This window comes from Carettochelys insculpta, chromosome 1 (assembly GCF_033958435.1).
Source record: "Carettochelys insculpta isolate YL-2023 chromosome 1, ASM3395843v1, whole genome shotgun sequence".
Taxonomy (NCBI): domain Eukaryota; kingdom Metazoa; phylum Chordata; order Testudines; family Carettochelyidae; genus Carettochelys; species Carettochelys insculpta.
This window is the reverse complement of record NC_134137.1, coordinates 222,651,935-222,677,099: the sequence shown is the minus strand read 5'-3', so window position 1 is coordinate 222,677,099 and position 25,165 is coordinate 222,651,935. Positions and strand designations below refer to the sequence as shown.

General features: G+C 41.3%; 1 protein-coding gene across 14 annotated transcripts in view; it reads left to right on the top strand.

The window, feature by feature from the left end:
* Positions 1-25,165, top strand: part of ZBTB20 (zinc finger and BTB domain containing 20) — a 750,151-nt gene that overhangs the window by 158,240 nt on the left and 566,746 nt on the right. The gene's annotated exons all lie outside the window — the stretch shown is intronic.

Here is a 25,165-nt window from a genome sequence, read left to right as displayed (position 1 = left end):
TCCGCAAGGCGGGTGATAGAATTGCTGGGCAACTTGACAAGGTGGAGGGGCCTGGCTCTGTGCTCCCAGAAGGGGAGGGGCCTTGGGTAGAAGGGGCAGTGCTGGGGGCTAGCCTCCTCCCACCAGCTCTTCAACAGTGTAAATGGTTGATGGCATCCGCCACCACCGCTGCTGTGGTAGCTGTCTTTTTGAATCACCAGTTCATGAGGCAGTTGGACTCTTTACCTCCCCTGTCAGTGGGCCTATATGTCTGCTTTCTAATGGTCACCTCCCCTTATTGTAATAAAGTTTCCAAATCTGAAAGTGGGACTAGTGACACTACTGAGCCATTTTAGTAACATGTAGGGCTCTAAAAGTGCACATATATAGTTGATGTTAGACATTTTTATGTCTTGATAACTCAGAGCTAATACCCTCAGTTGGATCCTCAGAGACTGGTTAGTATATAATTGCATCATGCAGTTAACTTGTGGGAGAGTGGCTTCCAATAAAAACATAACATTTATTAGCACATGGTGATTGTGACACAATGGCTTACGAAAATAACTGTTCTATTTTTAAGCCAGATAGGATGGGCCTGAGGAGTGAAGTGTGTTGATTTGACCACTCATTGCTATCCATGCTAGTAATGTAATTGAATAAAGATTTAAGGCTATATACAGCCCTCAAAATGGGCTTGCAACTCTCATTCACACTAACGGGGGCATTTTATATTGACAGAGGACAGTGTGTGGCTCCAGAAGTGGTGCTGTGATACCATAGGAACATGATGAAAGTAGTAACCAGTACTGCTGTACTTTTTACACTTCAGTACAAAGGCAGGGTCATATTCTCAGATGGCACAAATTTGCATAGCTTCATTAAATTCAACAGAGCTAAAATTAGTTTATACCAGCTGCAGATCTGGCCCATGGTTAACAGGAAAAAGAACATACTGCTACAAAATCCAATATGGCAATAAATGTACTGAGAATTGGAGTAATGACCTGAAGAATAAACGTTCTGCCATTATGGCTGTGATTTAGCAATATGTTTAGACACGCATAATTTTAAGTATCTAACTTATCTTCTTGCTCAAAGTTACTCTTACGCTATTAAGTACCTTGCTGAATTGGAACCTATGTTAATGATTAAATGATGGGGAATCTAGGATAGCTCTTCAAAATAGACACTGCAACCTTATCCTCTTCATTTTTAACTACATACATTTAAATTCAAAAGCCACCTACAAGTCTTATTTATGAGTGAATGATTATTAAAATGTTGGGAAATTTTGCTTTTTGTTCTTAAAACATAACTCCCAGTAAGTTAGATCTAATTTGTATTAAAATTTGAATGTACATAAATCTTGATAAGAACAGACAATCTAACTTGGTTTTGTATATTATGCCTTTGTGTTAAAATACGTAGCTAATTTTTAACCTGGAGAGGAGCTCTCCTGTGGCTTAGTTAACACCTGCAACTTAGAGGAAAAGGTGTTTTACCTTATCTTGATTTTTTTTCCCAGCAGGGTAATAATTGTAGCATTTACTACATAACAAATGCTATTGTTAAGTTTGCTAAACTGCTCCAACAGTTCTGCCCCCATGTTTTCGTTGCTCATGAGTTCCAGAAAAATTAGTCTTTTGGTGCTGAAATTTTCCATGCTTGGTAATATCTGAAATTCAGACTGGTGAAGATTTTATGGGCTGATCTTGTTATACAAAGCTGAGGAAATAGTCTTTTTCTGTTTAATGCATCCTTTTTTCCTAAATAACTCATAAATGGCAGGACTTTGAACTGTGATGTATATGTAATGCCAGTTTTGGAGTACGGCCATGTATATTAAGCAAGTGTGTATATGTACAAGTGGGATAGGTACTCAAAGAACAATTCTGAAGCTACTAAAGTGACCAATAGGGTGCAATGGCTGCAGTTTGTGTTTGCCTTAACTTCTAAAAGTATCAAAATGTGATTATTTGTGCTCTGAAAGTTGCATAAATAAATTAGTCTTTAAATCATCTCCAGATAAAAAATTCTGAGTTTATATTTTATAAAATGTACCAAAGGATGCATTGACTGAAAGTCTTTTTCACTGTAAACTTTTGTATGTCTCCCAGGAATTTATATACTGTAGTGGGTCCTCTTTGTTCTCAGTATCAAATGCCATAATTTTCAAATAATTGTGAGAAGAGGGTGGGGGAAGCAGAACACAATGTTCTGCGATTGTTTTAGTTCTCTAATTATCGCACGCTTCATAAAATTAAATGATACCTTAGCTGAAGAATCATTGCCTATGAGGAAATAATGTAGGGCCTAATCCATCTTCACTTAAAGTCAATGGAAAGATTCTTGTTTATTTAAATATGGATTGGATTGAGCACAAAATTCTCACAAAAAGGTAAAATCTTATAGTAGCATTGCACACATTGAACCTCTCTAATCCGGCACACACTCATCTGGCAATATCCGAAAGCTAGCATGATTTTATTTAGCTGAACGATCACTTAGCATGGGTTTGGCCAAGATTCCCATTGTCCCATAAAGTTTGTTTACATCCACAAGTCCTGGCTCTCAGCGTTCTTTGCTGTTATTTAGCTTTAATTTACTCATAAATGTTTTTGAAGAGCCCAGTAAGCAGTGGAAGTGTTAGTAATGCTGCTAGACAATATTGCCCTCTCATGGCTAGGCAAATTCTCTCATTTGGCACTGGTCAGGTCCCAAGGGTCCTGGACTAGAGAGGTTCAAATTGTATTGTATCATATTCTCATATAGCTATAATAACTATAAATAATTTGGTTAAAATATACACATATGCAGACAGAATATGGGCAGACAGAGGGAAAAATTTGACCTCTAAAGTATTGGACTCAAAGGTGGGCGGAGGTGATCTGCTTCACAAAAATATTTCTGCACCCCAAAAAGCACAGGGGAAAAAGACAGTGGTCAAGCAATATGACATTCATGCTCTGGCTGTTGATTTAGCCCCACTAGAAGTGGACACCCAGGGTGACCTCTGTGGTTGTCCACTTCTTTAGGCTGGCACTGCTTAGGTGGAGATTGCTCACAAAGGTATCTTCATCTTGCATGTAATGTTTTCTCTGTACTGGAGCAGACCAGAAGGTTAATAAGAGAGAAATGCCTTGGGCTGTAACTATTTGTGTGAGCAAATGACAATTTGGTGGGAACAACTTGGTGTTGCCACAGCATTAATCTACAACACAGGGTTGAGGGGCTTCTGTGATATCCTAGATGATCTTCAAAAGCAGTCTCCATGTGTGCATATATCTGAGTAATACATATAGGTTTTTGAATATCTAGAATATATTTTGATATTCTTTATAGAATAATATCTTACATAAACCTAACTTGAGTAAGAAGGGCCAGATTATAAGACATCTGAAGTTGGGTTATTGCCTCCTGGAGTTAAATATATAATTGATGCTCTTTTAATATGTGTGGTAGCTTTTACTGTGCACTGGAGTGTCAGTGGCACCCTCTGTGGTCTGGCACCAGTGCAGATGAAAGTTTACTCCATTACTTTATTTTGAGAAGCTACTGAAGATAACAATGGCATTTCTTTGACAGCTGTCAGAGCCATTTTGAGGCCCTTTCCCCTCTAAACTACCTGTGATTCTCTCATTTTAGAGTGGAAATAGCAGTGCCTCCAGAATTGTGGCTAAACTCTTGGTATCTGGCTGGTACCATGTTGCCTGTGGATGCTTACTGAGTGTTCAGAGAGACCCCATGGAATTGCTGATGCCATTAAATGCTGGTGGATGTTGTTCTGTATGTTTTCCTTGAACAACTTAACGAGTGTCTTTGCCGTTAAGACTGTACAACCCTAGATCCAACCAATGAGTAATAATTTCCAGTTGACATGCATTAGAATGTAACCAGAACTGCTCTTCAGTTCTTTTACTAGTGATAGCCTTAAAGTAGACATTCTCCAGAAAAAATGAAGACAAATTTTAATGCAGGTAGAGACTGAGTCTATCCTTGTGATGAAAACTAAGATCTCCTTCTGGTGACTAATAACATGATGTATGATTCTTGTCAGGGTTCCTCTGGCAGCTTTTGTCTTTACCAGGTAGATTGACCTAAATATTGTACAGCAGCAGAGTGGTTGTGGTGTGTGATTTTGTTTTGTTTTGTTTTAAATATTTATTCTTGTCTGCGAAGGGGGAAGACATCTTTGTTGTCATCAGCTCTTAGCAGGAGGAGATAAGGAGGGTCCTGGGTATCTGCCAATTGAGGGATTGCAAATCCTTGAGGATTCCTGAATCTCAGGGTTTCATGGGGGGTAGTATAGATTTTCCTGTCTTCAGAGATACAGCATTTTAGGATCAAAACAAAGAGCAGTCAAGTAGCACTTTAAAGACTAGCAAAATAGTTTATAAATAGTTTATTATAAACTATTTTGCTAGTCTTTAAAGTGCTACTTGACTGCTTTTTGTTTTGATGGTATATAGACTAGCATGGCTCCCTCTCTGTTACTATTCAGCATTTTAAGAGTCTGCCCTTTTTGAAAAAGCTGAATACAGGGATCTTAACACTATGTATATGCTTTGAAAGAAAGGAAATTGTGATGCAGGTGCTGTGCTTTCTTAAAGAAGTGAATTATCCTTTAGCAAGGATAGCAATCTGGAAGTACAAATGAAAGAATGGACCTTCATTGGAAGCTCATAGTGATTTTATTAGAAAAAGAACTACCTAAAATCTTTTGGTCACTTTCTTGGTTTCCACTGGAGTTGCTTTTCATTTGTCTGATGGAAGAGGTCAGAGGTTGTGCACTATCTTTGATGTACAAATTTTATGGTTAATCAGGCCATACCACTCTTATCTTATATAATGTCACTGCAGTTTATTTGCTATCGCAACTATGGCTTAATGCCTGTCATACTGTCTAACCAATTCAGTGTCTTCTGAGAGCTAGACAGCTGTTTCATAAGGCTGCTGTGCTGCTGCTAGAGAAGAGGATTGTGGGAATTGTTTATGAAGCCTCTTCCATCCCACTTCTTCCAACACACAGGATACTTGGATTTCTTACATAAAACCCATAATTGATTGCCTTCAGGAGACACTTTCCCTTATTGAACCTGTCCTGCAGTGCAAATTACTTCATGCTTTACTTTAAGAGTTTTCTCTTAAGAGCTTTGATAGCAAGCAAGGTGGGATGTGAGCTGACAGCAAATATAAACTGAAATGGTACATGAGAACCAGGGACACAGTGGACTGTACAGATGCTCATCTTGTGGCAGAGATTTATTTGTACCCCCTCAAGGAACACAGCTGAATTTGGATAGATTGAGTGATTGGTGGAGAAACTTTGGATAACTAACCCTATTTTCACCTCTATATGAATGGGACTGCCACTGTCATTAGAGCGTCAAACCATCTACAGATGAGGTACTTTTCCAGGGGACAAGAGAGTTGCAGTGTTCTGCTGCCAAACTGATCTATTGCAGTGTAGCATGTAATAATAAACTTGGATGCCACCATAAACAATCTAGAAAATTACGTATGTAGTTAGTTTAATAACAGTTGCTTTGCCCGGAAAGATTTTGTTTATTTGCAGAATTGGTGGTTTTCATGAGGCCCTGTTTTTACATAGTGCTGAATGTTTCTTTAGAATAAATGAAAACTTTACACATTTAGCTTAAACTGTGCTCTGCTAAGACTCCCACTTTTAGACCCATCTTCCTGGCAGTCATCCCAAAATATGTTTTGAGTTGAAGCATTACACATTGCATTTAGTACGGCTTTAGCATTCTCTCTTGCTCATATCAATCCCTATTTCTTTTTGCTCTTAGGATTTTCATTAACTGTAAATTATAAGTTTACCTTTGTTTTTGTTGGCTTTTGTACAAGAGAACCCTTCAGCCCTTGCAGCCTGCCATGTAACAGGAAAGGAGAACTGGAGAAAGTGAAACCGAAAAGAATTCTCTTTTGGACAGCAGCTTTGATATTTATGTTATGATCATAGCAATCTTTGAGAAACACTGAGAGAGTCTGGCTCCAGGCTTGACGTTTTAGTTACTGGGGTAAGTAGGCATACAAAGTATCCCAAGTGGACAGTGCCCCCCCCTTAATCATAATGCAACAGAATCAATCCTGAAGTCCCTAATCAGTTTCTCCTTGATTCTTGGTCAGGCAAGATTCCATCTCAAGTAAACAGGAATTTGCCTAAGTAATGACATGAGAATTTGGTTCCTAATACACTTAGATGAACTTAATGTGATGTGGATGATATTGGCAGTATAACCATTGTGGAGCTATTAGTCTCTCCTCACAAAATCTACCTTTAAAAGAATATTTATCTCATGTATTTTCAATCCTGAAAGAAGTTTTTTCAGTCTGCTGTGTACCATCCATCTACAGGGACTGTGTATTTAAAAGATTAGGATGTTAAACAGGTGTCTGCAGAAGTACAGTGTGTATCTAATTGTTATATAGATATAGACATACATTATACGTACTGTACGCTTATAGCATAATAATATACATGCATCTAAATAAAAAAAAATCCTTTACATATTCATTTTTTAACAAGTCTGCTTAAAGATGTACAGTTCTAATTTGTTTTGGTGATTATATAATATTTCAGAGTGATGTCTTTTTAAAATTAAATAAAAATTCTTTCTTGAATAAGATATAGACAAATTTAAAATAATTATTCAGTCTGCCAGAAATTGTAATATAGTCATAAATTCCTGAAAATACAAGAAAATATGTGTAGTTAAAAAATAAAAGGATCAAGTTGCAATGTCTGTTTTGAAGTGATATCCTAGATTCCCCATTAGATTCATCATTAAGGTAACTTGTCCCTACTCTATCACAAACAGAAGTAGGTCTAGTCATAGATGTGTTCTCACCTACCTTTTTTCCTCTGCTATATGGGACCAATATGACTACAAAACTGTACACAGTCTTCACAATGGCAAACCTTTCTGACCCTTTGTATAGTGTGGTGTGTGCACCACTTTATTCCAGACCATTGTTCTCATTGTTATAAAAGTGCAGATTATCAATATGGGCTCGGATCCCATTTTAAAACTTAATTTTCTGCTGCTTAGTGTATCCGTTGCTGATGCTGTGCAGTCTGATGCACCAGAGAACAAGGCAGCCGGAGAAAGCACTGTTTGCACCTGTTTAAAATCTCCAGTGCTTTGTGTGGTTCCTGGGCAACAGGCAGGAATCCTGTGAAAAGCTAGGCTGCACTTGCTCAATTGTTGCTGCCAGCTGTGACTTTGAGAGCGCGCATAGCAGCTCTTTATCAGGTTGCTTGTGTTATGTGACAGGCACTGATCCTGGTCATGGCAAAGCTTTGGCTGATTTCTCTTCATTTGTGCTTGTGATCAAGTTGGGGTTGCCTGGAGTTGCTTATTTAGCCAAGAAAAGAATTAGAAAGCTCTAAGGTGAGTTTGCCATTGGTGAGGGGTAGGGAGGTAAGGCAACAATTAATTGTGACTCAGTGATTTCTTGACTAGCAAATGAGAGCAGCACAGACATTCCTCACCAGAGGCTATTTTTCTCCTCATGTCATGCTCTTTCCCAGGATGATATTGAAGTGAAGCCATGTGGAGCACAAGGTCTGCTAGTCTGGGAACAGTGTGTTTTTTGGGTGGGTGTGTATTTTAGATTAGAAAACTCATACAATTATTTATTTTTATGGTTGATTCTGATCTCTTGAGGTACGGAGTTCTGTCATTTGGCTGTCGGTGATAACAATCACATCAGTCTTTGCTGCATGCACAGTCTGGTCTAACTTCATCATCATCTTAGCAACTGATTCAGTCAGACAACACTCCCTGATTTCACCTCTGTTTTCACTGTGTTGTCTAATATAAAACACCCCCTTTCTGCCCTACTCGAAGGAAGTCAGTATTTATCAGTAGATTTGAACAAATAGTCCAGATCTCAAAATATTATAATCTATTGCTATGCCCAGCTTCAAAATGGAAGCCTGGCATTTATTTCAGATTGTTTTCAATCCTGTATCTGCTCATACTGGTTCAGCTCAGAAATCTTGAACACACTATAGAGTGTTTGCTACTTACGCTTGTATCAACAGTTTCTTTTGTGAAACTTTCACATACACTGGAACTGATGACAGTACAAGGTATTACAACCACGTTAGCCAAGATCAAGAAAGAGTGGAAGAATAGCTAAGTACTATATGGACATGGACCTTTACTTGATATTGCTTTTGAACTTTATAGTTAAAAATAATATAAATATTCCTAGTAAGCAATAAGAGGCAGTATGGAGTAATGGAGGGAGCACAAGGAGCCAAGGAATCCTGTGTTCTTATCCCAACATCACTGTTACTTGCTTATAGTGTGAATCATGTTGCTTAAATTCCCTGTGCATTGATTGCCTCATCTTTAAAAGGGTGTAATGAAGGTTGGTTCCCTCATAGAGAGAGACGATGAGTCTTAACTCTTTATTGTTGGGATCCTCAAATGGGAATTAGTTTAGAAATAAAGAAAATGCTGTTGTAAGATCTTCTTAATTGTGTCCTTAAGTCCTGCAGCATTGCATGGAGTCAAAGAGTGTGTCGTCTTTCATATCCCTCATCATCTTAAAAGCTCAAGTCACATTTCTTATTATGTAGTCCCTGCAGAGTTTATTAGACACTACGGCTACGTCTACAAGTGGCCCAAACTTCGAAATGGCCACGCAAATGGCCATTTTGAAGTTTACTAATGAAGAGCTGAAATGCATATTCAGCGCTTCATTAGCATGCGGGCGACCGCGGCGCTTCAAAATTGACGCGCCTCCTTTTCGAAAGGACCCCGCCTACTTCGAAGTCCCCTTATTCCAATGAGCTCATGGGAATAAGGGGACTTCGAAGTAGGTGGGGTCCTTTCGAAAAGGAGCCCCGTTTGGACGCGCCGCGCGGCAGCAAGGCATGTCAATTTTGAAGCACCGCAGCCGCCCGCATGCTAATGAAGTGCTGAATATGAATTTCAGCGCTTCATTAGTAGACTTCGAAATGGCCATTTGCGTGGCCATTTCGAAGTTTGGGGCATGTGTAGACATGGCCTACTTTTGTGATTGGTCAGTAAGGAAAGGTAAGTCCATGTGGAGTGCCTGATAATATTTTAAAAGCTATGGTTTTGGTCTTCTATCTGTCGAAGCAATTTCTGAGCACATTGAAATCAGTTACAAAAGTCCCATTGACTTCAGTGGGGCCAGGATTTTATATGCCGTTTTTAATTTTAGAACAGTAAACAATGTCCTTTTGGGTCAAGTAGTCTCTGTTCTGATCGGTTTCCAAGACAATACGTGGGATACCTTTTAGTATTGTTGTTGAAGATCCTCTGACCTTATTTAGTGCTCATGTTCATATCTTTCCTGACTGCTTCATGCCTACCAGACTTTTATGCCTCTTGGAAGCACAGGAAGTTAGCAAATTGATTTTGATCCCAATAGCACTCTTTTTTAACGTCACAAAAGGCAGATATTTGTAGGACCTCTTCTGATAGGTTAGAGCATATTGTAAGTCAGTAATAATACCTGTACTGCACTATACAGGGAAGTTATGAGTTGTGTGTTTACTAAACGCATGAAAATATCTTTTGTATTTTCATATAATGATTCCTTTTACATGCAGACAATGTAATACAACGCCTTTCTGACTTCCATTGTAAAACCTACATATATCTAGAAGGTGTAATGCAAATTTTGTTCACGTGCCAGTATTCATCCCTCCCTTAATTTGGCCAGTGGGATTGACTGACTGAGAATGAGGCCTTTGGTCGTGGTGTTTTTCTGGAGGTGATGGTCAAAGCCCAGGAAATGACTGCTGGCACACTGGAGCAGCCATGTGACACTTCCCTTTTTCTGGCCCATGGCAGATGAAAGTGAAAAGCCACTTCAAACACGATCATGGAAAACAGTCAGATAAAAACACAGAACATGCTTTTCTAGTGAAATTCATGCAATTAATTTATGTACAAATACAAATTGCTTGGGGGTGGGGTTTAGACCAGGGCTGAACCTGAGAACATAATAATGGCCATATTGGGTCTGATCAAAGGTCCGTCTAGTCCAATATCATATCTTCCAGCAGTGGGCAATGCCCAGTGACCCAAAGGGAATGAACACAACATGAAGTGATCCGTCCCCTGTCCCCCATACCCAGCTTGTGGCACACACAGACCAGGGACATTATCCCTGCCCATCCTGGATAGTATCCATTGATAGACCTATCCTCCATTTATCTAGCTGTCTTTTGAACTCTGTTGAAGTTCTGGTCTTTGCAATATCATCTAGCAAGGAGATCCCCAGGCTGACTATGCATTATGTGAAGAAATATTTCCTTTTATTTTATTTTAACCCTGCTGTTTAATTTTATTTTGTGACCCCCAGTTCTTGCGTTATGGGAAGCAGTAAGTAACTTTTCTTATTTACTTTCTCTACACCAGTCGTGATTTTTATACCTCTATTGTGCCCCCCCCCCTTTGTCATCTCTATTCCAGTCTTATTGATCTCTTCTATAGCAGCTCTTTCATACCCCTAAACAGTTTTGTTACCTTTTTTTTATGATGTCTACAGGCCTCTGCTCCCAGCCTCTGGTGAGGTAAGTTAGCAGCTTTTTCATAGTGGGAACTTCTTAACTGTGCTGCAAAGCAAACAATACCAGAGAGTTAATGGCACTTAACTCTGCATGGCCTGTATTTTAATGTATCTTTGAATGTCCATTATGTATCCTTATACCCTGTGACAAATCGATGGCACTGCCTTAAACAGCTTGACACCCAAACAGAGCAATTGAACATGCATGGCATTAAGGAATTTGGTGCATTGGAACTAATCTCAGAGCCCCTTTTTTAAATAAAAGGCTGAAGTGAGCTGTATTTAACAGGTGAGGCTGTGTTACTATTGTCACTGCAGGTGTTCAGATGGAATCTATACAGTGAAAGGAGACCAGTGTCTTGGGAACATTGAAGTGCATAAACAGGAGTGGCACATTCATGTTTATTTAAGAAGTTCAATAAACATTATTTGCAGTGGGTGGAAGTTAGTCTCTAGTTTTGTCACAGACCTATGGGATCAGTGCTACAGCCCTAGCTGTGGAAGAGACTTTAGGAGGAACCCCTTCAGTGTGCCAGCCCCCAAGGGGTCTCACTTTTTCTCCAGGGTTGGCTGTGTGTTGTCTAGTTTTTGACTGGAACACTCATTTGAAAAGAGATCCTAGGGGCTTGAGGTAGCACTGCTGACCAAGCCATTAAAAGTCCATTTGGTGGCGCAGTGGGGCTGAGGCAGGCTCTGCACAGCTCCACAAAGCAGCACCATGTTGTCTTTTTGGCTCCTGTGCGTAAGGACAGCAGGAGGTTCCCCACACTGCTCCCATCCAAATGCCAGCTCTGCAGCTCCCATTGGCTGGGAACTGTGGCCAATAGCAGCTGTGGAGGTAAAGCCTGTGCATGGGGCTGCATGCAGAACCGATGGACTGCAATTCCACATAGGAACAGGAAGGGGGGACTTCCAGCTCCTTCCAGCATCTACTTAAGGTAAGCACCATTCAAAGCATGCACCCCCACCCTTTCCATTCTTCAACCCTGCTCCAGCCCTAATCTCTCTTCGGCCTTCCAAACCTCTTGATCCTGACCCTCAATAGCAATATGCTCCCCAAACTTGTTCTCCCCAATTCCACCCCACGTGTCGGCAAGGCTGTTCTGTTTTATGTGAATAGAAAGTTTGCAACCCTACATTGGTGGCCTCACTGCATACTAACATTGAACTTCTGTTGTTTCAACACTTCTGCTTCATACTGTGAGCTTTATCCAGCACAACCAAAAGTGATAGACTCCTTGGACACTCTTCAGGAACTAATGCATGTCACCAAGTATTTACAGTTACACTTAGGCAATGTTGTCAAAACAGTTTTTTTTTAATCAACTGGAAAACAGTATCACAAGCCCTTAGGTTAGCCCAAAGAAATAAATGTTCAAATATCATCCATTCTGAATAGCCCAGAGCCCTTGTCAAGCTGTATATGAACTCCATGTTCAATCTCTGTGTTTCTCTGTCCAATTGTCTTGATCTCTTTCTAGTGAGAGCCTGAGATCCTCACTTACTCCAGAAGCCAACACTTTGTCCTCCCGCCTTCAATCCTTTGTTCTGAAGCTGGGGTCTTAGCCATCTCTATCTGGGTTGTTGGTTGCTACGTGCCAATGTCATGTTGATTGGCTCTTGCTTGTCGTCTTGGATTTTCCGTTGATACGGGGTTGGCTTCAGACAGTCCTTTTTAATGTCCCGTTAAAGCACAGACAGCTAGAAGATATATAACTTTATCTCCTAGCTTGCCCTGAGGCCAGTCTTAGTCCTTAGTCCCTCTGGATAGCCATGCAAAATATAGGAGAAACTGAGGCATACATGCACATTTTCTGTAATAATTTATTTAATTGTACGTTGTCACAAGCTCTGTTTAAGGAGTTTACACTCCAATGTACACATTCTCATATGCCCCCTCATTCACAGACTGCTTCTTATTAGCATAGATTAGGCTGCATCTATACTACGAGATAAATTTAACATTTAATAAATTTGATTGTTTAACCTTGTTCTTATGAATTCGAATTTAAGTGTCTATGAACCTTTTGGAAATTCGACCCATTATTTCTCCATGTCAAGTTTGTGTCCCCGTTGCCTTATCCAAGTTTGACTGTGTGAGCAATGCATTGTGGGTACCTATCCCACAGTGCCTTAGCCCTAGTTCCCTGTGGGTGTTTTATATCAGAATCCCAGAATGCAAATCACTGTCCCAGAATTCAGAGGACCCAGTAACCATGCAAAAACAAACTGGAGATCACACCATTTTCTGCTGCATTTTCTCTGGCACAGTGCTAGCACAAGCATGGGTCCCCAGATGCTTCAGGTCATTGCACATACTGTTACGGCAACTTCCAGGAGCCTCATGCAGTTTGGAGCAAGGGAGCTATTATAAAGTGCAGCAATGGTTTAGTATGATGGTGATGGTTTTGAAGAGGAAATCTTTCAACTGCAGTCCAAGAACTCTCAAAAGCTGGCTGCCCTTAATCCATTGATAGTGGAGTGGTGGTTTTGGACTCATGAGACCAGCACATACTGGTGGTACCACATCATTTTGGTGTCCTGGGATGACCAGCAGTGGGTGCAGAACTTTCACATGTGCAAGTCCACTTTTATGGAACTTTTGATGTGCTGGCCCACACCCTGAAGCTCAGTGACACAAGAATGAGGGTGGCTTTAATGGTTCAGAAGTGAATGGCAATCACTGTGCGGAAGTTTGCAATACCTGACAGTTACCAGTTAGTTACAAGTCAGTTGGGGTGGGCAGATCTACACTGGGGCCCATGATAATGCAGGTGACCTGTGCAATCTGTTGGCATTTCCTCAGGAAGACCATGAACCTGGGAGATGTACAGGCCATAGTGAATGGTTTTCCTGCTGTGGGGTTTCCTAACTGCAGTGGGGCAATAGATGGCGTGCACAGCCTTGTCATGGCCCCAACCCACCTGGCCTCTGAGTATATAAACCGAAAGGGGTGCTTCGTGATTTTGCAGGTGTTGATAGATCACAAATGTCGTGAGTAACCTCTGGCAGTCATCTCGTACAACAGGTGATCATAGATTACCACAATACTCTTGGCTGCCCAAAATCACTTGACCACTGATTCGTCTCCCCAAACTGCAGGAAGATTCAGAATTTCCTGAAGGGTCCACGCTGGAGCTCTTCTGCAAGCCTGAGAAGTACTAGGCAGATCGCTACCCTTAGTGCTCATGATTGCAGGAGATGGCTACTGATGCGATTGCATACTGATGCAGTTAGATGGCTACTGATGCAGTGTGATGCAATGGGTAAAAGAATATTTTCATTGTGTGGGCCCTTTATATTTGCATGCCTGGGTGCTAATGAATTCAAATTCAAATTTGATCTACAATTTGTGGGCTTTCCGTGACCTTCTTCCTGCATGCCTAGATGGATAGCAGCAGAAAAGGAAGTGGCCATACATGGAGGGTAACTGTTTAGCTTTGTAGGATGCATACAGGACATTTCTGGAGGCTAATAAATTTGGGCTACGTCTACACTAGTCCAAACCTTCAAAATGGCCATGCAAATGCAAATGGCCATTTTGAAGATTCCTAATAAGGTGCTGAAATATATATTCAGCATCTCATTAGTATGCCGGCAGCTGTGGCACTTTGAAATTGCCGTGGCTCACTGGTGCACGGCATGTCCAGATGGGGCTCCTTTTCGAAAGGACCCTGCCAACTTTGAAATCCCCTTATTCCTACCAGCAGAAATCCTATCAGCAGATAGGAATAAAGGGATTTCAAAGATGGCGGGGTCCTTTCAAAAAGGAGCCCTGTCTGGACAAGCCACAGCAATTTCAAAGTGCCATGGCAGCCGGCATGCTAGTGAGGCACTGAATATGTATTTCAGCGTCTCATTAGTAATCTTCAAAATGGCCATTTCGAAGGTTTGGGCTAGTGTAGGCATGGCCTTGATGTAAAGACATGGCACTTCAATTCTGGCTTTTATGCAAAATCTTAAATTCTAACTTGATGCTACACACACCAGCTCTGATGATATTGTGAGATCGATATTATATGTATATTAGTGCTCACTAAATTGAGCTAATGGTATTTACAGTGAAGACTGTGATGTTTTAATATTGAGAACTGCCTTAAAGTCGAATTTATCTTGTAGTGTACATGCAGTCTTAGGGAAAGGAGGGTCATGGCTAGTCTGCTTGTATTAGAGTATATAAGTTTTTTGTTCTATAGGATGGCTAGACTTTGATTAAAATAATGTGAGTTCTCCAGAAATTCCCATTGTAATGGATTGCTGCTGCTCAACATTCATGTCTGTTGTAAATGTGAGAACTCTCAAAGGTGTAAGCTGCTGGGTGCCCAACATCTGCCACCACTGCTGAGCTGTCTTGGCTGCTTAGTGTTGTCTCAAGTAGTTGGTTTTGAACTATACCTAGAGCACTGTGATGGGGTTCAGTGTGCTATGTGCTGTGGAAGTACATCTGGCAACAAAAGGATGTGTGTATCTGTAAGAAGTGTGGTATATTGCATTTGCCAAAGAAGCAGATAAAAAAGACTATCTGGGATCACTCCTTATTCTTAGCTTTTGTAATTTGTGAAGTCAAAGGTCAAGACAATAGTGAAACCAACACAAAGGGATTTTAAGCTCTCTTTGAGTGGCTTGTTAATGTGTATGATTTATTTCTGCAAGGCCAGAAACATAAGGAAATGCTTGGAGTAGGGGATGGAAGAATATTGTAGCTTTCCACACAAGGCTGTATCAATTCATATTCATTTACTCTGTTCATTGATCATCATCCTCCATTCCTGAACTAGCTTTATGTCAGCACCTGTCAGTGAAGATTTGTTTTGGCTTCCTTGCATCTGATGAAAGTCCTCAACATGGTAGGTTTGGGACATCTTTTTTAAAAGTACTTGTTGGCCCAATTTATATGGATAGGATACTGAGCCAAATCTTAATCCCAAATTTTAGTTCAGGTAGCAATAAGCAGTATTGTTTCCCATGATGTTGATGATGATTTTTGTCAGCAACCTTGTGTGCTTTTCAAACCCTGACCCTGGATCATGAAGAGGCTCAGCTGGGAAGAAATTTTCTTGTACAGTTCGAAATGTTTTACCTTTGTAGGCATTTGTTATCATCCTGCAGTTTTTTTCACCTTCTACCCAAACCGCCCACCATATTTTTTCAACTGGTAAACCTCAACACCTCTCTTGAGACTGTCTGTGTGGGGTAAGGAATATAATCTTCATTTTACTAAGTGAGGAGATAACTCTGCCAAGCGGCACAAGGCAACCATGACAGAACCAGGAATAGAACCTAGGTCCAGAAGACTTTCCTTCCTGTATTTACAGGAAACTGGCTGCAGCATTGTTGTGTGTAACTCATGCTGACATTAAGAGCAATGTGAATTGTATACATCAGTCTCTCTGTCTTGTAAATGACGAGAGGTTGTGTTTTTATTTTTTTTTCATTCCTTTGAAGTTTTCAAGCAGAACTTGCTGGTGACCCACTTTTGCTAACAGTTCTCTTAACTAACCCCTGCACTCACTCATATATTTTTTTTTCTCTTCCACCCACTGTCTGTCTAGCCTGGTTTAAAATTTTTATATATGTACTTTTAAAAAATTGATTAGTTGGAGAGCTGCCTGTTCTTCTGTGCTGTATAATAAGGATTTAAAAACTGCATTCTGAATTCTGCATAGTATAATTAAAACTGACCCAGATTTGGACCTGAGAACACCAGGACTTAGCCAAACTTGCCATGAGCTGAGTTCTGATGGCAGATGGGAACTAATGAGGACACTCTGCACTCCAGAATTTCCCAGCAGCTTGGCCCTTTTTTGTACAAACAAGGTTTGGACTGAAGTCCTGATCCCAAGAGCGTGTTCAACAAATATTCTGCACCCAGTGTTTTGGGAAACAAGGCAATGCTGTCAGACTCCTTTAGAATATTTTTCAGGACTCAGCGTGAAAGGCTTTCTTAGTATATTGTAGCAGTAGTGCAAACTTGCTTCCTTCTTATCCCTGGGGTGGAAATGCTCGCCTGCTTCCAGATCATTTTGGGTTTTTCTTTATCCGCTAGGGGAGACATACACTTTATTTTCACAGGGCACTAAAACCAGAACGGACTATGTCTTCCTTCAATGTCCCAGTTCAATGTCCTGGGATTATTCAGGCAGATGTAATTGAATCAGTTTGAAGCAGCTGTAGCTGGCATGTGGTCTCTCAGATTGCTAGCACCTGCTTGTTTTTCTGTAACTTGCTAGAGCTAAAGGAGTGCCAAAACCAGCATTGGTCTTGGAGCAGTGAAGCACTCCAGATCCTATATCCCATTCCCCTTCCAGCCTAGCCACCTCATTACTGGTGTCCAGTGCCTTTTATGTGCTTTAAAAAAATAAAAAGAAGGTTCTAGTACTCAGCCAGCTCCCTGAAACGCCCCCCCCAGCCAAGCCCATGGCTGGGCCTGCCAAGGCAAGTACTGGCACAAAAAAAGCACTGCTGGTGTCTGAATTAAAGTTGCTGGTAATGATCTAGAACAAGTTTATGTTTCTCCTGCAATTATTTCCTTCATGCCTCCCCCACCCCCACCAATCAATGCACTGTGCAGCCTCTCCTCCTCATAAAGCAATAAGGGATGGCTTAATAGTGGTCACTGCTCTGATGCGCTCCTCCCTCCTTAGAAAAATGGGTAGCTTATACCCTGCCAATTAAAATACATGTACCAAATTAATTTGCTACTCTAACAGTCGTGCTGGTGCAGTGAGGGGTTTGTTAATGTCTGTCTAATGGCCAAGTTGTCCTGGGGTGTTCTGTACAGTATTCCTGTTCTCTGGTGGAAAGTCAGGTAGAATTAGTATTGTGTTGCTGCTAGAATCTAACCTTTAATATGCTAAGATTTGAAAAGTGAGTACGAGTCACTTGGTTGCCTTCCTGTATTGTCTTATCTGTCATAATATTACATTTGGATTAAACACATTGGTGTGCTTGGTCAAGTAAGATATCAACACAGCATGGTGTGGGTTTTGGATGTGAAGTTATAAAATAAAATATTGAAACATTAATTTATGATGATAGCTTTCCAGTGGATTCCCGTCGCATTCTGTATCAAAGTTACACATCAAGTCCTTGTCCTGTCTTTAAGTCTGTGCATAGCCTTGCTGTAGTCCCCATCTGCCTGTTTTCCTGCTCTTTTCCCCAGCCTTCTTTCCACATTCTTCACACCTCACGCTGACCCACTCTTCTTCACCTGTGCTGTTCCTTTCTCCTCAAATCCCTTGTCTAACCTACCCGTGAGTATTTAGTATGCCTGTCATTGTAGTATCTAGGTGCTGTGGGAACACTAGTGTAATTGTACTTTCTCCATCTATGCCTGTTCATAGTAGAAATCACTGTAATAACTATTTCATTGACTTGTGCTTTGTAATGATAGGCTGTACAACTAGGAATATGACCACATTGCTATGACAGAGGGACAGATCTTCAGTTGGTGTAAATTGGCCTGATGCCTTCAAAGTCATGAAACTATGCTGATTTATGCCTTCTGAACATCTAGCCCAGAAATTCTTTCATGGGGCCTTAAAATATTTCCTCTTTTTTTACACAAAACATTAGAAACTGTGGTTTGGCTGTTCATATCCCTTCTCCTCATCAGGCAGAGGGGGAACTGAACTGTTCTCATGTATCCCAAGTTTGTGCTCTGGCTGCTGAGTTAAAGCATGTAAGATGGGCTATTTCCATCTCTTCTTTTACTCCCCTCCCTGCCTGTTTTCCGTGGAGTCAAGTAGGTTCCTAATCTGTTCTCCTAGAAACTGACTTACTTGCCTAAGTCACTTAATTCCAGAAGAGGTGGTCTTGATGGTGGATCTCTAGCAAAATGGGTGTCTTATTCCCTAAGAGGAACAGGGCTTAGGTTGCATGTCTCTCTTTGCCATATTAGCCTAAACCATTCCTTGCCTAGCATGCTGGCTTTTGCAGATTGTGTGCTATGGTTCCTGTCTCTGCCCATTTGTATAGGGAGCTTAGGTACCTAACACGGACTTGCTGGATCTCATGTCATTCCAGTGATTTTTCTTTTAGGCACCTGGAAATTCTAAGTCCCTTAGTGGATTGGAGCCTGGTTTTCAGAAGTGTTGTGCACTTTCAGCTCTCCTTGACATTACTAGGAATTGTGCATGCACTCTCTCTCTGTCTGATAGTCATTTGCTTCCAAGAGACAGTAATAAGTGTTATATGACTATATGAACAGAGCAATAGCATATTAGAAAGCACTTTTTTGTATGCTAATTTACTACAGGTTGAACCTCTCTAATCTGGAACATTCTTGTCCAGGAGCATCCATAATCTGCAATGATTTTAATTAGCTAGGTGACCCTTTTCATGAGTATGGCCAAGTTTGACATGGTCTCATAAAGTTTGTTTTCAGCTCCCGTTCCTGGCTCTCAGTATTCTGTGCACTTATTGAGCTGTAATTTACTCCTGAATATCTAAGGGCTCAGTAAGCAGAGGAGGTGTTGCAAATGCTGCTATACAATATTGACCTCCTGCGATTTGGCACATTCTCTCATCTGGCACCAGTCAGGTCCCAAGGGTGCTGGATTAGAGGGGTTCAGCCTGTAGTTATTCAGAAATAACCAAGGTGTCAGTATGAAGACGTTTGCTTTCTGATTTCCTAAGTGTCATTAGTAGGCCAATCAAAATAAAGAAGGATCTGGAGAATGTGTGCTTCTCTGGGAAGTGACTAGTTTTGGGTCAGTTACTCTAAAAAATATAATGTCATACGTACTGTGGATTATAGAGTGAGCTATGCTGTTTTAAGATATATCTAATATTAAAATATAAGCTTGAAGAGTCATATACTATAGGCCACAGAGCTGACAGGGACTACCTGAGTGATGGCCTGACCACTTTTTGTATGGGCCAAACTTGGGCAATGCCACTCGCTCAGATTGGAAGGGCTGGTTACAGGGACTTGTAGGCTATGGGGTTAGGTTCCTGGGATGGAACACCTGAAAGGAGGAGAGGTGGTCAGCAGGTGCATAAGAGGAGTCTATGGCCTTTCAGTCCCTATTGTAAACCCTGATCTTTGATTCAGTTAACCATCCAAGTATTATATGTAAAGTATGTCAGCATTTGGCCCCAGAATAACCTACTTTCAACAGGCAGATGTAGTTATCACTAATACCTGTTGAGTGTGACAAAGCAACATTAATAAGCAGACACTGAAGTGGAACCACACAGAATTAAGCGAGGCAGATTGAGCCTTCCAGTTCTGGGTAGGTCACTGTTTAGGTCCAACTGAAGAGGTTAGTAGCAATGGAAAGTCATCACCCGTAGGTGAGGTTTTGGTGACCTTACCTGAAAATGAGTTGCTAAGTCTGTCTGTTTCTCCCTGGAAAATTAACACATGGCACGTCTTGACAACCTCGTCTACAGTTTTATCAGAGACCGCGTTTCAGAGGATCCTAGAGACAAATACTCTCTAACTCATGCAGATGGTCCCACAAGAACAGCAGTACAGTACATTGGCAGGTGTATTTAAGAAGCTGGCATTGCCATTGTTTGTGCCTTACCTGATGTATCAATGGAGCGTTTTTTCCCCCCTCTTGGCTTGTCATTCCATCAATGAGCTCACATACATGCCACATTAAACAAACAGTGAACATTTTAATACTACTGAGATTATAAAAGACACCGTTTTATGTGTGTCACCAGTAAATTAAACCCTCTATGCCAATCAAAGAGGGATCATTTCCTAAACTGATACAAAACATACAGAAGGAAAAGTCATAAGAATGGAAACAGATTTTGGTCTCTCAAGAGCATTTCCAAGAAAATCTCCATCCAGCTCCATCAGTTCTGCACTTTGTTAGTTGGCTCAGTTGCTTCCTAGAAAATCCCAAGCCCCATTAGAATGTGGAACTCTCCTAAGGTAATGCCATAGATACAGGACATCAAAGCCAGGATTTTAAGGCTGGCCCACAAACCAGACAGATGGGATAGGACTTCAGTCGCCAGAAGCCTTAAAACATTGCATGAAAATTTACAGGGTCAGTATTCTTCACTTAATTGGTATGCTCTTAATCAAGAAATCTGTTAAATTAGATTGTGTCCCACGAAAACTATTTAGCCTAATGACAGTGAATGGCAATAGATGCTGCTTAATCTGGACAGCATTGCTAGTATTTCTGTTTAAATGGGGATACATTTGGCTGGTACTTGTGGGTTAAGTGGTGTTTAACCAGGTGTTTAATGGGTGTGAGATTCTAAATTCAAATCTTTTAATATAAGAGTTGCCAAATAAAGGTTAAGAGAAGAAATCAAGTTTAAATACAGCATAAATCATAGTTACGCGTGTTTTTTTTTTTATTTAGTACAGCATTTTACTCCATTTCAGGTCTCTTTGGACAACTTTTTCAAATGGCTGTTTCTCTTAATTGAGACAACATATTAATCAGGACAGTAGGCCATCCACCAGTGTGTCCCAATTAAAGGCATAATCCTTTAATTTGTACAAAATATCTCTCTGTATGATAGTTAGTGCCAATATCTAGTTCATGCAGGCCTAAAATACAACCAACTATGGAAATTTGATATGTCATTTTCTGTGGGCCAATTTTAAACTTATTGTGCTCTCACAAAACGTCATTGTTTTCCTTCTGTATAACAGTCAAGGAGAAAGGTGATTGCCTTGATTTCTTTGAGATGTTAAGGAAGTATGTTGTGAAGAATGTCTGGGGTATGTCTATACAAAGAAATAAAGTTGAATTTATCAAAGTCAGTTTGTAACACTGGATTTTATAAAATTAAAGTTGTCTGCACCTGCCCACAAAGTCGATTTAGCATGTCCCCAATCGCCAAACTTTGATTGTTGCAGCAGTGTCTTGTGGGAACTTATCCCACAGTTCCCTGAGCTCTGTTGCATTCTGGGCTTTTTCATGGCTGCATTATGGGGAAAAGAAATACTTGTAAGTGGTTGTGGGAGTGTGATGATGTCATCCTACACTGCATTGCCCTCAAAACCAGCCATTTTTCAGAAGTCTCTTTCCCCAATGAGATATTGTGTGTCATATAAATCACGGACATTTTAGCCAAATGTCATAATAACATCCACTTTCATCTTCCCAGACTGCATTGCCCTCATTCCCCTCCCTTTGAAGCCAAAGTGCTTATTTTCAGAAGGAAATTAGGGAAAGTGGGGAATCCCAGAGGGCTTTGATGTCCAGTGGTTAGCATCACTCAGAAGAAGAAGAGAAGGAAAGACAGAGTACCTTGCTTTCTAGTGGTTGGTCTTTCCCCTGTTGAAAATCCATGGTCCCCGGGGGGAAAGAATGCCTAGAGAAATGCATACAACTGCCAAGAGGATTGGCAAAGGTTCTCAGGTTACAATAATCTATGAGCCTTTCCATGTTCTGACTGTGCCGTGCTAACAGGAATCTTGCTGGTACCCGGGGGAAAGAGCACCTGTAAATCTTCTGGCATTCAGTAGTGTTATCCCTGTGTTATCCCCCAAGGAATATTCTGCCTGCAAATAGCAATGGTGCTTTTCAGTGTTCTGACTGAGCCATGCTAACAGGAACCTCACTGGTCCCCTGGGGGAAGAACACCAATGTGTACAGCAGTCAAGAGGATTAGCAAAGGTGCTCAGGCTACAATTATCTTTGACTGTTTGTGCAGCAAACAAGACACCACAGAGACTGTGCAGCTGCCCTGAGCCATATGCTTTGGGAAGTGGGGGTGGGGGAGCAGCCCACAATTCACCATTAGCATGGAGCTTTACCGGGATGTAGTGCGACCAGCCCACAATTCACCATTGGCTAGGGTGGGCTCCCCAGTCCTGTGGAGCCAGAGGAGAGCCAGGGGCTTGTGAGGTTCCCATTAACATGGAGCAGACACCGTTCACCATTGGCCAGGGCCTCCCGGTGACTGACAGATCCTGAAAATTTTTGCTGCAGTGGGAGAGTTGCCCTGGCGACAGCCAGCCAGCTCCTGAAAATCTTTGCTGTGGGGGGGAACTTCCCCCCAGCAACAGCCAGCCCCCAAATCTTTCCCACCTTTGAAGCCTTCACCCTGTGCAAGCCAGGACTTACTGCCGTCTGGAAGCGTGTACCACACAGCGCAGCAGCCATGTTTTTATAGGGTGGAGGATAGACCCCCGACTGCATAGCAGCTGTAAGAGGGGAGTGGGGGCTTCCCCCCCTTACAAATGTGACCCATAGAAAAGAAGTTTCTTGGCCTCTCCTACTAGCCATGTGGTGTGGTAGGGCAAGGGATAGACCCCCGACTTCTGGCACTTGTAAGGGAGGGGGGCTGCCCTGTACGAATGTGTTCTGCAGAAATGAAGTGTGTCAGCCTGTCATATAAACACGACCCCCACAGCTAAGCTGTCACATGCTGTTTTGGGGCAGGGGCTAGCCTGCAAGACAAAATGAGTCGTGGGCTCTCCTGATGGCTCCATGCTGGATCTCTCTCTAAATTAGCTATATGCGATCACCACACTGGTCATAAACAAATGAATTCTAAATTCTGGGCTTCCTGTTTCCTACTTCCTGTTCACCTGGAGTGATGACGTGAAAGGACACCTTGAGAGGCATTGTGGGACAGTTTCTGGGGCTAATAAAATTGATTTTAACCTTGCTTAATCTGCACTGTTTTAGCTTGGCATTGCAAATTTGATTTTTCGAGTAACTTTGTTGGGAATTCAGGAGTACAGGTGTCGGCATTATGGCTGCTTAGAACAGATTTATTGACTGCTGGAGAGTTTATAAAATTGACCACAAAGGCTTAAAATGACTTCATCTTCTGGTGTAAACCAGGCCTGGGTAGTCTTTCAGCCTTCACTACTCTGTACTGTTCCTGTGATAGGCCTTGTTTGGAATAGTAAACATAGTTTCTGAATATTCTGACTAATGTGTTTTAAAATTCAGTGTAAAGAGGGCAAATTCTATTTTAATACAGATCAGCTTGTTGAGATAAACACTGGTGGGAGAAGAGAGTTCTGTCTCAACCACATAACTCATCACAGTGGTCACACTTGAAAATTTTCTTTCATATTGAAAAATTCAACCTTTTTGCAAAATGTCCCTTCTATTTACAAGGGGAGTGTCAATACTGCTTAAAATGGACAAAGCCGTAAATGCTGCCTCTCTAGCTACAAGAAGTAGACACAAAGCAATTGAAAAAATTGGACATGAGGAGGGAGTTTTTAAAAGCACATAAGAACATAAAAATGGCCATACTGTCTCAGACCAGTGAGCCATCTGAAGTAGTTTCCTGTCTTCTGACAGTGGTTGGTGCCAGAGTCTTCAGAAGGAATGAAAAGAATAGGACAATTCATCCAGTCCCAGCTTCTGGGGTCAAAGGTATAAAAATAACCAGAGCCTGGGATGGCACCTGTCATCCTCTTGGCTAATCACTGAGAGGTACATATCCTTCATGAAATTATCGATTTTTTTTTAACCCAGTTAGTGTTTTTTCATCCCTTAGCAACAGTTTCCACAGGTTGGTGGCGTATGGTGTGAAGAAATACTTCCTTATGGTTGTTTTTAAATCTGCTGCCTATTGGTTTTGAAAGTTGACCTATCTTTCTGCTAAGTCAAGTGGAAGTTTAACATTGGCTTAAGTGAAATAAGAGTTAGACCACTGCTGCATTTGATAATTCCACCCATGAATTGAGTTGTGATACGTACGTACATTTAAAGTAGAGCTCATTGAAAAATATATTTAAAATAGCTGTTTGGTGTGTTTGTGTTGGACTACCCCACATTTGAACTGAAACAAGTACTACTGGGAATAATGCTCTTTACCATAAGTATTCCCATTCCAATTGACTGTAATGGAACTGCTCACACTAGAAAGGTTTTATTGTAGCTAATGTTTAAAACAAACTAAAAGGTAGATTTAACAATATAAAGGGGGGGGGGAATCCAGGGATCAAGAGTGGGTTAAGGGGAAAGAGGATAAGCAAACAAAGTTTAAAATCCTGTAGGTGTAACCTGCCTTGACCTGGATGTAGGTGTGGTGGTATTTAAATCACAGTTCATGAATGGCAGAATCCAGAAGTCTATCATAGTTCGTAAGTCCACAGGAGAGGCACACTCCATGATGGCCCCATCCTGCATCCTCTTTGGTCCAGTACTCCACCTGGGAATGAGAAAAACATGGTAGGCATAATCCATCAGGTAAAAGAAGCCAAAGCTTCCCTTGATCACATCCCTCATCATAGTTCCTCTGCATTGTCTCTTGTCTATCGGAGATGGCAATGTCCCAGAGTGTAGTCTGACAGGGGAGGCTGCAGGTGCCTTCTCCAAGCTCTGACCTTTTCAGTTGTCCAGGTTGTTGTCATCCCTCATGAGTAGTCTGGTACGCTGCCATCAACGTTGGGCGTGTAGTCTAGCAGGGGATTCGCTGCCTGAAAACGACTGGAGGTTTTTTTCCCCTAGTCAGTGATCACATGCCATGCCGCCTTCTAAAATATAAAATTCTCAAATTGCACAAAGAAGAGGTCAAGACATTAGAGGCGAGAGTAATGTAGGAAATAAAGCCTACGCTATGACGTAATGCAGTAACAAATGAGATGTATTCAAACTTGAACTTCTCAAGAGGTTGCATACAACTGAGAGGACGCTGAGGTGATCGATAC